Below are 14,153 nucleotides of genomic sequence, written 5' to 3' on the forward strand. Positions count from 1 at the left end.
GTACGCGGGACTCTCACTGTTGTGGCCTCTCTCGTTGCAGAGCACAGGCTCCGGACGGCAGGCTCAGCAGCCACGGCTCACGCGCCCAGCCGCTCCGCGGCATATGGGATCTTCCAGGACCAGGGCACGTACCCGTGTCCCCTGCATCGGCAGGCGGACTCTCAACCACTGCGCCACCAAGGAAGCCCCAATTAGTAAGGCTTTCCCAGAAGATCATGCTGTATCATTCACCCTACGTTACTAGAATGATTTTTAAAAATTGTATAACCTGATCTATTTTGCATCATATTTAATAGATATTCAGTAGGTTATACTAGGCAGCTATGAATGGAAAGAATAGTATTTAGCCAAAGCAAAACCAGGAAAGTTCCAAATTGCTGAGTAAAATTGAAGCCTTTGAGAGTTTAAATTTAGTATGTTGGATTTTTTTTTTGCAACCATCATGAAATTTAAGTATCAAAATCTAATTCATTACATTTGAAATTAAAGTGTGGTTTGGATTAGACTTAACTCTTGAAAATGGTTTTTAGCACTAAAGTGGCAATTCACTGCATACCATAAATTCAGCATTTATACACTTTCTGTAGTCACATATTCTAATGAAAAATAAAATGCATGGCAAGCCTTTGATGAAATCCTGTAGACACTCAGGAGTTCACTGGGAAAATGACTTGGGATTCTCAGTGCTACAGTGTACTATCTTGTTAGAATGTTTCCTTCCCTCAAGGACAGATAGTGATGACTCGCATTTGGTTTAATTGGAACCTATTAAAATATAGCTCTATGTTGAATTAAAATGAGTTTAGATTTGTGAACTGAGTATACATTTGGCCACTAGAAATCTTTGTTACATCCACTAAGAGAGACTTACTAGAATAGATATTCCATTGTATTGGTCTGTCCATCATTTCTGATTCCATAGCTAACAACCCATTTGGTGCCTTTACCTGCATATTTTGCAAATTGTCTCAAAGAGCTACTGGGTAACAACCACTGCAAAAATCCCAGTGGGAAGATGTTTCAACTTCCAGTTTCAAGAACTGATTAAAATGATTTAATGCCAAGCTGACTGCATAATTATTTCCAGTGCAAATTAGACTGAGTGATAGTTTATCATCTGCATTGGCAGACCTGCTAAAGGATTTATTTTCTGTTACAAATGAAGAGTAAAACAGTTTGGGAGATTTAAGAAGGAACTTAAATATTTCCTTTTGAATTTTAGTAACTGCAAACCAAGGGTTACCTTGTATTCTTGATTTAATTTCTTAGTGGTGGGATTAGATGTATGAATTGAGACAGAATGTCTAAAGTGAATGACATTGTCAGTGACACAGACATATTCAGCTAAAGTTCATTGTTAGTAAAACCGATCAAGAGCCTGATAGTCAGGGCTTCCCTGGTGGCGCAGGGGTTGAGAGTCCGCCCCGATGCAGGGGAAACGGGTTCGTGCCCCGGTCCAGGAAGATCCCACATGCCGCGGAGCGGCTGGGCCCGTGAGCCATGGCCACTGAGCCTGCGCGTCCAGAGCCTGTGCTCCGCAACGGGAGAGGCCACAGCAGTGAGAGGCCCGCATAGCAGGAAAAAAAAAAATGGTACTTTCTAATCTGCTCCCATATAGAGTAATAAAACTCCACCAAAAATCTAAATATTTTATATGAATTTTCCTAATTTATAAATGCGAGCAGTAGATTTAAAAAATCTTGTATTTGAAAAAGTATGCATACTGGCCCTTTTGTTGTGTCAGTTTAAGCTGGTCTATGGGCCATATGGGGCACTTAAATGATATCTCAGTTTAGAGTTAGGAGAATTTAATTCTAATCCCCAATATGCCACTTCTGAATGGCCTTGGGAAATTCAGCTAAAGTGTAAACTTCCTGAGATCTGAGTTGGCATCTCTGTATTAGTTAGCATCCCAAAAGGAAACAGACAACATATTCAGAATAAGTTAAGGAGGATTTATTTACAAGGGGACTAATAATAAAAGTCTGGGGGGGAATAGGGAAAGTACAGGGCCTAGTGCAGGAGCCCAGGCCAGCAACAGCAAAGCTGTCACAAGACCAGGCCCTGAGAAAAGAGGGAAGGATGAGGCTATTGGAGACTGGAAGGTGAGGGGACACATGGAGAGGAGCAGTGGGCTATTGTCAAGCTGAGCAGTCAGTCAGAGGAAACTGCAAAGCCAGGGGTCCAGGGGAATAATACCCTTGTCACTCTACTTTCCCCCCCATCCTTCTGATTAATCTTATGCCATGGCTCCCCACTAGCTGACCCCCTCAGAGGTCATGGGCTTGAGAGCTGGTGAACGTAATCCGTACAGGTCAGCCTTGGGGCAGAGGGCAGCATGAAGAGTAGAGGATGGATATGGAAAGTCAAACATATCTGCCTCACACAATCTCTTGGGCAGCCTTTTCTTTACAACTGGAAAACTGGAACAGTGTATTGCATTTAGTAGGCACTGAATTATTATAGAATCTCTCTCTCTTTTTTTTTTTTCATTTCTAAAATGTAGAAATTAAGTTGTAAGGATTAAGATCCAAGGTCTCTTCTAGCATTAATCTTCCTCTTTCATGCTTGAGATAAGAATCTAAAAGAGACATTTGGGAGAAATTCTGAGAGCTTTGGATGGCCTACCTTAAGGTTAGATATCATGTACCTCGAGAAACAAGTCAGCCTATTTAAAGCCAAAACCTATTTAAAACACGAAAACCGAGGTAACATTTTTTTGACCAATATCTCATGCAGCACATGAAAAGCAGGGGCATGTTTACTATAGATTCCTATACCTTTGAGAAGTTTTCACTATTTACATTCTATGGATAGAGTGAGGGATAGGAACTGGGTGTTTATTTTTGCTATTATTGTTGTTATGTGTTTTTAATAACAACCATGTCATTAGAACATGCAGTCATAGGTGAATGATTAACTACAGATCAGTTTCTATTTTGGTTTTTTTCATGAAAGCCATTCAAATTTTGAAATAGTATATTAGTTGGAAAAAGAAACTATCTATTCCATAAATCCATTACACATTAACTAAGAACTACTCACGAAATATGATAATTTTCACCAAAAGGCATTATCTAGAAAATAAATATATGTCCTATGTTAAGCTTATTCCTCAACCTCAGAAAAGGAAGCATTTGAATGGCAGTGTTTAAGCTTGGCTGCCCTATTATGAAAATAAAACTTCAGAACTAAAACCCTAAGGCTGAAGGTCTATGGATTAAAAGGAAGATCGCTACATACTCCTACCTGATCTCAAAACATGTAACTCTTACCCATTCACATTGTACTCCCCAGCAGTCATCACTGTAATCCATGAACAACCCGAAGTTGCAGAAGGACATCATCATGGTTCCACATGCAGCTGGTCTCTTCACTTGGGACAGTGATAATCATATCACAGTTTCACAGAGTGGGACTGATCCAGGGAATGATGACCGTAGGATGCCAAGCCATTTTAAATACACATCAAAGCCAATTTAGAAACTTGGCTTAGGTGTGGAATGATGGGAAATGAAGCACTTGGCTTTCAGAATTTCAAGGACTCACATTAACGGGAAAGCACTGCATAGATAAAAGGCAATGAGAAAGAATGAACAGCTGTGCCAGGCTTTGCTTAGTTGTTACACTGCCGAGCACAGCCTTTAGATGTACAAAGGATAAGAAGCACTGCCAACTTTGCAATTTCTTTTTCACCTGTGTCCGAATGCATAGAAATAACATCTGTAACTGGAATAGTTCCCCTTTCCTCTTATTCCACTCTCTTATACTTGAACTGCTGGACGTTGGGCTTAATCCACTAATAGTAATATTACTTGATCTAAATAAAGGTTTTAGAATGTTGAGGTCCTAGAAATGAGAATACAAAGAAAAGATTATATGGGGAATCCATTCAAAATTAACTTATTTGGTATATTGTTAGATAGTATTGAAGCGTAGTCAAGAGTATAGATATTGGAGCCAAAAGTACATGGGTTTGAATCCTGACCTTGCCCTTACTAACGGACTACTTTGAGCATTATATGCCTCAATTTCCTCATCTGTAATATAGGGTAATTATCTCTACCTTAGAAGAATTTCTGAATGTATGGGCTCATAATATTAGTTGTTACTGATATTACTGTTGTTGTTTTTTATTTCTTAAGCTGAGACCAGCTATTTGAGCAGAGGAGAATATAGGCTTGGGTAAGGACTTCATCTTCTCCAAGCCCTTGGTCAAGAAAGTAGACCATGAGTGGGTCAGAGAGAAGCAGAAGAAAGAAGCAAGTGTTAGCAAGGTAGGGGAATGCAAGGTGGAGGGCAGACACTTCTTTGGAAGGTATTCTGGACAGATCTTAGTTAATTTTAAATAAAAATAAATAGCTTTGGCATTTTGGTAGTTTTCAAAGAGGGAGTTTCTCTCTCTTTCTCTCTCTCTCTCTTTTACTATGTCAATGCCTTTATCCATTCCCATTTGAATCACCCCAGGTTTGCTTTCCTTGGCTATGTTGTCATTTCCCATTCATTTCATATATTTGTGTGACACAAAAACTGATGTAGGAAACATTTTCACACATTTATCCTCCTTTCGCCCCTACGCTCAGTCTTGACTGCTATTGTATTTGCTTACTTTACCAATATGTCACTTCAGGGCTCACCCTCTCATTCATTTCTTCAACAAAAGGAACAGAGCAGTTTTTCTTTTACTTCATTCCTGCTTTTTCATAATTCCAATACAATATGTCAATCTACTCCTAAATGTTCAGGCTACTGTTTTCTTCTGTTTTTTCTTTTTATAGTTTATATTAACTGATGGCTTAGAAGTAAGTCATCCTCTAAATTTTGGAACATGTTTCCACAGGAAAAATAGAATTTGGGGCACTTTTCTCCAAAACACATTTATTTACTTATAAATTATATATATATATATATAATCATATTCATGTATTGTGTACATTATGCAACACATTTAAAAACAGAAATAGAATAAAATGAGATAAAACTGAAAACAGATTTTCTTCCTGTAGTCCAATGGATCATTAAAACTTAAAAAATAATAATGCAAAAAAAGAAAAACAAGAGCAAGTAAACTTGACTGTATTCTCTGAAAATAATAAATGCCATATAATTTTGGAAAACTTGAGCAAATTTTATACTGTTTATTTAAAGTATACCTCTAAGCATTTCTTACACATTTCTCAACCCTATATTACTACCCTTTAAAATGTTCTGTTATCAATAATTGTGTATTACAAATTATAGTCTCCTTTGAGATCACAACTTGTTAATTGTTCCCTTATTTACTAATTTCTTTGTCATATATATCTTCTTGTATATGTCAAGAGGGTTTAATGAGGGGAAAGCCAGAAGACAGTAACATAAACGGAAATAAAATATTTAACACCATTCTAAAAAGCAATGGCAAAATTCCAGGGAAACATGCCTGCTGTATCTGGAAGTACATTTTATCCTTGGCTTCACAAGAAGATATTTAGAAGAATTATAAATAGAGGTTTTGTTGCTAAAGATTGTTTCAACATAGTTTACTGGCATAAAAAAAGTGATGAAACTTTCTTATATTAGGGTACCCTTAGTATGCTTGGCAAATTTGTTTTATATCTTTTAGAAACATTAAATTCCTAATTAATACCTGCATTTAATATGAATATTAACTCTCCATTTGTGTATTTTTTTAATATTAGAAAAGGAAGGTTCACTAGAAACATTACAACTTTCATTTCTATAGATGAAAAAAACTTTGTTTTACTATTTTATGCTAGAAACGAGGTATGATTTGGTAATTTTGAAAGAGTTAGCTATTAACCCCCCTTTTTCTCCCTTTTTTTTTTAAACCCCACATTTGTTTATTTATTTATTTTTGGCTGTGTTGGGTCTTCGTTTCAGTGCGAGGGCTTTCTCTAGTTGTGGCAAGCGGGGGGCCACTTTTCATCGCAGTGCGTGGGCCTCTCACTATCGCAGCCTCTCTTGTTGCAGAGCACAGGCTACAGACGCACAGGCTCAGTAGTTGTGGCTCACGGGCCTAGTTGCTCTGCGGCATGTGGGATCCTCCCAGACCAGGGCTCGAACCTGTGTCCCCTGCATTAGCAGGCAGATTCTCAACCACTGCGCCACTAGGGAAGCCCTCTCCCCCTGTTTTTTTGCTTGCTTTTCACAGGTGAAACTACTGTCACATACAAGTTAAAGCGGCTCTGATTAGTCAGCTGTTTCTATTACAACAGCAGCACATAAACCTTGGATTAACAATCAAACTCTTTTGGAATGAAAATAGATACTATTACCGAATGCTGATCTAATCTATTGCCTTTATAATCTGAAACCTAATTGACCACTTAATTGCTCTAGTTTTGTGTACATTTTTTTCTTCAATTAGAGTGAAATTTCTCGGAGAGGTAAACCATGTTTTGTACCATCTGTATAACTCTTGTATAATAGCTTGGTACCCTCTTAATGAGGAATTCATCTTGTTTTTCCAAACCAGAGAATTTCTTTGTGGGGGACGGAGTTGGGGTTGACCATTGCTATGAGACAGGCAGAGGCTGTTGAGACCCTTAGATATCAAGATGGCCAGAGTGCTGCCTCTTACTCTTCCCAAGCCATGGCAAAGAGGCATGGTTGCCACTCCACCGTCCTCCTGATGGTGGGTCTCACACAATCCCTGATTCCTGGCTGCTTAGGATCCTGTTGTAGCAGATGAGTGCTAATAGACAGTTGTAAAGTAATTAACAGAAAAACGAAAAGTATTGCTGAGGTTGGCTGAAAGAGGCATTTCAATACAAAGAGTGGATTCGGCATTCCTCAGGGATTTATAGTCTATTTCATGTAGATGGTGTTTTCCCTGATGATTCTTATTTTTTTCTGACTTTTTTTTCAGGCTCATTATTTCAACTCAATGTCTCACTCTCAGTTTTTTACTATATTTCTCGATTCTGTAATTCAGTCCTTGAGGGAGGTGAAATCAGCATGCCAACCAGTTTTTGAAGCTCAGAGAGATGACTAGTTGGTATATACGCTCTGCCCTTAAAACTAAGAATCGTTGTCTAATAAAATAGAAAAATCTCAAGAATGTGGATGAAACAAATTAGGTTTTTGTGCAAATCTAATTGATGCGTGCTCTCTTTGATACGGTGTTTTACGTCAAAATAGGGTTTGTTGAGTCAGGCTGTAATGATTGTTTTATTTCTTCTCGCTGGTCCTAAGCTCCTTTTAAAGATGTTCATAGTAAAAACTGTTTTCAAGCCATATCCAAAAAGGTGTTAATATTGACATATTCTTTTAACTTGATGAAACTTGAGAGAGCTGACAGCACTTCGTTTTAGCCTTACCTCCTACAATTTGTTATTTCTTGAAGTTGTCTTTTCCCACTATAGATGAGACTTGAAGTTTAGTAAGCCTTAGCAATAGCCTACGGTGAGTAATAGTTTACTCTGATGCAAGATCTAGCATATTTCTGGAAAGACAAAACATGGCACATAAATATGTGTTAGTAATAACATTCAGTGGGTAGAGACGATTCCAAAGGTGGATTCCCAAGCCCACATCTGAACTATAAGACATTATAAAAGTTACTTTGGGGCCAGTGGTTTGTCCTTTGACCTCATTTCTCTGATAGGTGTAAGAAGAGTTGTTGATTTTTCAGTTTGTTTAGCTTTTCACTTGTTGTTAGGACAGAGTGTAACTTCTAAGCTCTTTATTTGCAGAACAGCAGTCCTTCTTTTAAGACTTTCTCTACTGGGCTTCCCTGGTGGCGCAGTAGTTAAGAATCTGCCTGCCAATGCAGGGGACACTGGTTCGATCCTTGGTCTGGGAAGATCCCACATGCCGCAGAACACCTAAGCCCGTGTGCCACAACTACTGAAGCCCGTGCGCCTAGAGCCTGTGCTCCACAACAGGAGAAGCCACTGCAGTGAGAAGCCTGAGCACCTCAACAAAGAGTAGCCCCTACTCGCCACAACTAGAGAAAGCCCACACGCAGCAACGAAGACCCAACATAGCCAAAGATAAACAAATAAAATAAATACATTTATAAAAAAAAAGACTCTACCTGTAACTTGAATTCGCCTCTTAGCTATGGACAAGTTGCCCTTGCTGTGGCACCTGTTCCTTTTACCATCCTCTGGTAAACATGGTCATTATCCACCCGTGCTTATCTGATGATACCTGTAACCCTTAATTATGCCTTCAATACCACTGCATTACAACCACCACAAAATTTCAATGACATACAATAATAAGAAGGCACTTATTTAGATCACACATCTAAGGGTTTTCTGGGTGGGGGTCAGTTGATCTAGATAGGGTTTGGATGAGCCTGTTGATTTCAGCTGGACTCATTTATGTATCTGGAGGTCAACTGGAGTCAACCAATCTAGGCTCAGCTGGGGCAGATGGGTTTTGTTCTACATTACTCTCAGCTTCCTGCAGGAATTGGTCTACTAGCTAGGGTATCTCATTATCATAGGAGAGGCTCAAGAGAAAAAGCCTAAATGCATTGGTACTTTTCAAGCCTTTGTCACTCATGTCCCCTAACATTCCATTTACCAAAAAAGTCACATAACTAATTTAAAGTCAAAGAGTGGGGCAGTATACTCCATCTCTTTATTAGAACTGTGAAGTAACACATCAAAGGGTGTTGATACTCAAGAAGGGGTAAAGGTTTGAAGCCATTAGTAGAATCTAGTACATGTATCTTCATCCAAATCCAGTCTATGTCCCAGACCTTGGAACACTGCAGTGATTCAGCCTCCTCAGAGTATTTGTAATTATTGTGTAGAAACATATTAAATGTTGAATTTCTCTCCATTTTCATTGTATTCACAATAAAGTACTTATTCTTTAGATGAAAGACTTAAAGCTTTATTATTCTTCCACATGGTTTTATTTGTTAGATGCATTTGGTAAAAACACATGAACAAATAAAAGGTACATCCTAAAAAAACCACTGAACCTCAGGACTGACTGTGATCACACCATGCAAAAAATAGAGTAAATCTCATCCCAAAGACAAAATCTAAGCAATTTTGCATAATGACAAAGGTAATTTGTTCTGTTTAAGTAATGAAAAGAAAAAAGTGTTTTAAGGGATGGTCACAGTAAAAACATGAGTTTTACCAATGAAATAAAAATCCTAGTCTGTTCTTGGCAAAACACATTATTGTATACAAATAAAATAATCATTCACTACAAAGTTTTAAGAAGAAAACAAAGAATATGTCCACTTATGAATCCTTTCTTACCCTAAGGGCACCTAATTTGATTTCTTTAGGCCTCTGTGTCCTTAACTGTATAAAGAGCAGCTGGGAAAGTTGACACTAAAATGTCTTCTTCTGCTAACATATCTAAACTCATTATGTTGTCAGATTGATACTGTTTATTCCATTGAGTCAGCCATCTGTCCTAGAAAACAGCATTCAGTGAAGAGGTGTTTATTTCAGGGACCGATTACCTAGGGATGGCTCTTAGCAAAATTGTGAAGGGGCCAGAAACTCGTTTCGGTTTCTTATAAATTTGAAAAGATTGATGAAATGCTAATAGTCATTTAGACGTTTCTAACATATATCAATTTAATTTATTCAGCCAAGACTTCTTGAGTACTTACTTGGTGCTAAGTGCTGTGACACGTGCAGGAGATAAAATGGTGAACAAACCAGATATGATTCCTCACTCACACACTGATGGTAAAAGTGGAAACTGGTTTAAATGCTTTGGAAAACTGTCTGCCATGTCTACTGAAACTGAACATATGCATACCCTATGACCCCAAAATTATACTACTATGTATATATACCACAAAGATATGTACATATATTTACTAGAGATATATACTTTTTGTGAACATATATTTAGAGCAGCATTATTTGGAATAAAGTCCAAGAAAAGGCAAAAGAAATCACAGTTTTTAAGAGTTAGGAAATGTTTACCTTTGGAGTATAACAACCTAAACATAGTACCAGGAGTCTTCTGGGGTGCTGCTGGTCTTCTGCTTCTTTTTTTTTTTTTTTTTGCGGTACGCGGGCCTCTCATTGCTGTGGCCTCTCCCGTTGCGGAGCAGAGGCTCCGGACGCGCAGGCTCAGCAGCCATGGCTCACGGGCCCAGCCGCTCCACGGCATGTGGGATCTTCCTGGACCGGGGCATGAACCCGCATCCGCTGCATCGGCAGGCGGACTATCAACCACTGAGTCACCAGGGAAGCCCCTGGTCTTCTGCTTCTTAATTTGGATACTTGCTATACAGTTGTGTTTAATTTGTGAAAATTCGTTGACCTCTACACTAAGGATATATGTACTTTACTGCATGAATATTATAGTTTGATAAAAAGTTACCTCCCTCCCTAAGAAAAATGACCATGGGTAGTTTACAGTTTAGAATGGGAGACAAATAAGCAAACAAGAAAACAGATAAATGGCAAAAGGTGCAATGAAAGAAAAGAAGAGAGTGTAGCAAATATTAACCAAGTATCTCCAATGGAGAAAGCACCCTGAAAAAGAGGATCCTTTGTTTGACAATCACAGTCAACAGTTGGCTATTCAGTACTGCCATTTGCCTTCGGGTATTGCAGGTACTTGTGGAAAAGGAGGTGCCCCTTTCTAGTGGAGGATGTTGCAGGATGTTGACACTGGTCAGGTGATCATTGTGATTTTTTGGTAATGCGTGATTATGCACTGCTCTTTGAATATGCTTGCTTTAACAGCTATAATTATTCTGACCAACATGCCTATGGTTGTACTCCTCCGTCCTGCTGGCATCTGTTCTCTTGTATAATTCCCCTACCCCAAAGGAGGTACTGTTGGCATTTGAGGAATTATAATGGGATCGGTGACATTAAGAACATCTGGGAAGCTGGTACTTTGGCTGCATTATGGACAGACATAATTTAGACCTATTAATTAATTAATTTTTGTTAGTTGAGATCCAGAGAGTGCATGAATCTTTTTTCAATCTTCAAAAGCATTTTTTCCCTTGGTTATATTCTGAGGCATCCTGCAAATTTACTGCATGTATTTAATAATGAGTTAGAGCTGTCACTTAAAAAAGAGCCCCACTGTATTATAGTAAATGAATATTTATAGATCAAACTCTAAGTTAAGTTCTCCTTGAGCCCAATTTAGTCACTATCCAAAGAAAGTTGAATTATGCCAATCTGCCTGTGAAATATCCTTGGCATTCTAGGATATGAACATGAGTCAATAACTACACTTTCATCATCACTTTTTCCTGTAATTAATTTGTGAGCAGAAAAAATCCATTTTTTAAATTATAACAATTTTAAAAGCACAGAATGTGTCTAAAATATGCTGTTAATGTGTAACAGGCTAAACAACCTCTAAGAAACGTAATCCTTATTGATTAGAAAAAGATTCATCTCCACTTACTCTGTGCTACCAAATTTCTTGGCTTGGTTACCAGACCCCTACATGTTGCTAGCTGTCAGGTTACATCATCTGCACGAGAATCAACTCATCCTGACAAATTGGATTCTCCAGTCTGGTAAGGAGACAGCAATTTGAAGTCTCCTTTTAAAAGAGCTGTTTTAAGTCAACTCTTCACTATCCAGCGTTTAATTATCTAGTTCTCTTTATCCAGGACTTTGCCTCTCATCCCCCACTCCTTGCCTTTTGGCCAATTCATTCTTCATCAATTGACCCACCGGGAGGTGGGCAGAGTGAGAAAAGAGAAAGGAACTTAACTGGTCAATTGAGCAACTGGACACATCTCTGGGCCCTCAGTATTCTTACTCTATAAACCTTGTAGAGGTAATATACAACTGCTTCAGAAAAGTGCTATATAGGAGGGTGAGAAAAATTGCATTTAAATTTTGAGTCTTAGGGAAAGCACACTTAAATAGCACTGAAAATGTGATTATTTCCTAATCTTCAAATTCATGATGCTATTTCTGAAAGAAATAGAATGGTATCTTGAAGGGTTAAATTTAAAAATTCATTCTATAACCTCTTTGGTTTGTGTGTAAAATAATTTCTTGGGTTATATATTTGGGAAAAAAAATGTGTCATTAGCCCAATGAAAGACATCTCCTTGAGAATGGATGTATTTATGTTCAAACATGTTGGTTATTTTTGCTTCTCCTCAAACATGAAATTATGGTCCTCAGAAAAAATAGGAGCTACATAGGACTAGGTTTAAATAAAAAAGATGCCCATTATTTATATGTATTTAAAACAAATATGCATACACATAAGCACAGGAGAGAAATTGCAATGTAATTTGACTATCGGGGGAGCTTAACACTGAAAAAGAATTCAGCACAAACTCTAGTTTTTTCAGTCTTTTCTATAATGATGGAAATTGGGGAAAACTTTTACTGAATTAAATCAAATCAATGTTTGGGTAAATACTTCAAAACCTTGAGTATACATATTCTTCATTTCCATGAGTCATTTAGCTTATTCATCCAACAAGTATTTATTGAGCACCAGGATACACCAGGCACTCTTCTGGCACTGTTCTCCAGCACTGTTCTGGAGGTCCTGTGGAGATACAGACAAAGTCCTTATTCACAGAGATTTTATTATGGGACAAAATGACTAAGGAACACCGTTATGGAACAAACTCAAAGGATCATCAACGGAGAATAGAGCAAAAAAAATTGCCTTGCTGATTAACTGCCAAACTTCCAACATTTCTGTGGGTGGCAGGTTGATTGCCTAGACAGGTATAAATCAAGCATTCTCTCCAGTACATGCTTTGCCTTTCTACTGATAAAAAGTGCTTGGGGGGACACAAGTTGGTACTGGTTTGGAACCCCTCAAACACCACCAGCTTTTTGCTCAAAAGCATGGGCAGGTTTGAAAACAGAAGGTCACCATTGCTTAAAAAGCCTCCTTTATTTTTTTTTTTAAATAAAGAATTTATTATGGGTAAAGCATTGTGTGAGGCACAGAAGGGAATGCAACAAAAGCATAAGGCAGGGAGGAACTTTTCCTGCTAGTCAAGTGCAATTTAGCAGGAGATGATCGAACCATAAGAAATCAACACCAATGTTAGCCTAGAATTTTCATAAGAGTTCATGACAAACTTTCACATATATAATTCACATAAATTTTATTCTAAAAACAGCTCTGTGAAGTAGGGTGGGATAATTATCTTATTATGCCTAATTTGTAGAGGAAAAAACTGAGCTCAGCAAAAATGAATGACTTGTTTTTTAAAAAAATCACACTGCTAAGGATAGAGCAAGATAATTTGATTTTTCTCATTTATGATCATTAATGTTTTCCACCACATCTTGCTCTCCTGGAAATACAAAAATGAACTATTGTCTGCTCTCAAGGTATTCATACACGTTTGAGTAGCACTTTATCTCTTATAAAACTGTTCTCATAAAAATGATACAATCAGAACTACATCCACTGCAACGTATCATTTTTATTTCTATTTTGCACATAGAGGAATTTAATAACTGAGCTAAGATCATAAAGACAGTAGGGGCCCAGGAAGATTCAGTCATTACTTAAGTGTTAAAATAAGTATAGAACAACAGAACATTAGCTTTCCAAACTTCAACGACAAAGACCATCAAAAATTGAGTTACTATGCCATTTGGGGAGAATACTTCATCACCAATAGGGGGCTCAATTTCAATTTATTTACTTACATTACTCTTCTATTCGAGAAGAATTGTGGTGGTCAGAATATTTTTGAAATGGAAAAATGTGTGGTCAGAAAATTTTTGACATGAAAAATTTAAAATAATAGAATATGCTGAAGTTGGGTAATAAAATGAGGAAGTAGGAATATTTAAGAAAAAATTTAATTTGTATTATAGGATGATGATATAAGAGCCATCATTCAAGATAAGAAGAAATTCTGGGGGGCTTCCCTGGTGGCGCAGTGGTTGAGAGTCCGCCTGCCGATGCAGGGGACACGGGTTCGTGCTCCGGTCCGGGAAGATCCCACATGCCGCAGAGCGGCTGGGCCCGTGAGCCATGGTCGCTGGGCCTGCGCGTCCGGAGCCTGTGCTCTGCAACGGGAGAGGCCACAACAGTGAGAGGCCCACGTATCGGAAAAAAAAAAGATAAGAAGAAATTTTAATTTCTATGGCATGTTATAGTTTTCAATGCCTTTTTCATTTCGTTCATCTCAGTTTCATCCAGGAAATTTTGCTGTAGGAGATAATGCTCACTGTTCACTGAATAAT

This window comes from Delphinus delphis, chromosome 9 (assembly GCF_949987515.2).
Source record: "Delphinus delphis chromosome 9, mDelDel1.2, whole genome shotgun sequence".
In the NCBI taxonomy this organism is placed as follows: Eukaryota; Metazoa; Chordata; class Mammalia; order Artiodactyla; family Delphinidae; genus Delphinus; species Delphinus delphis.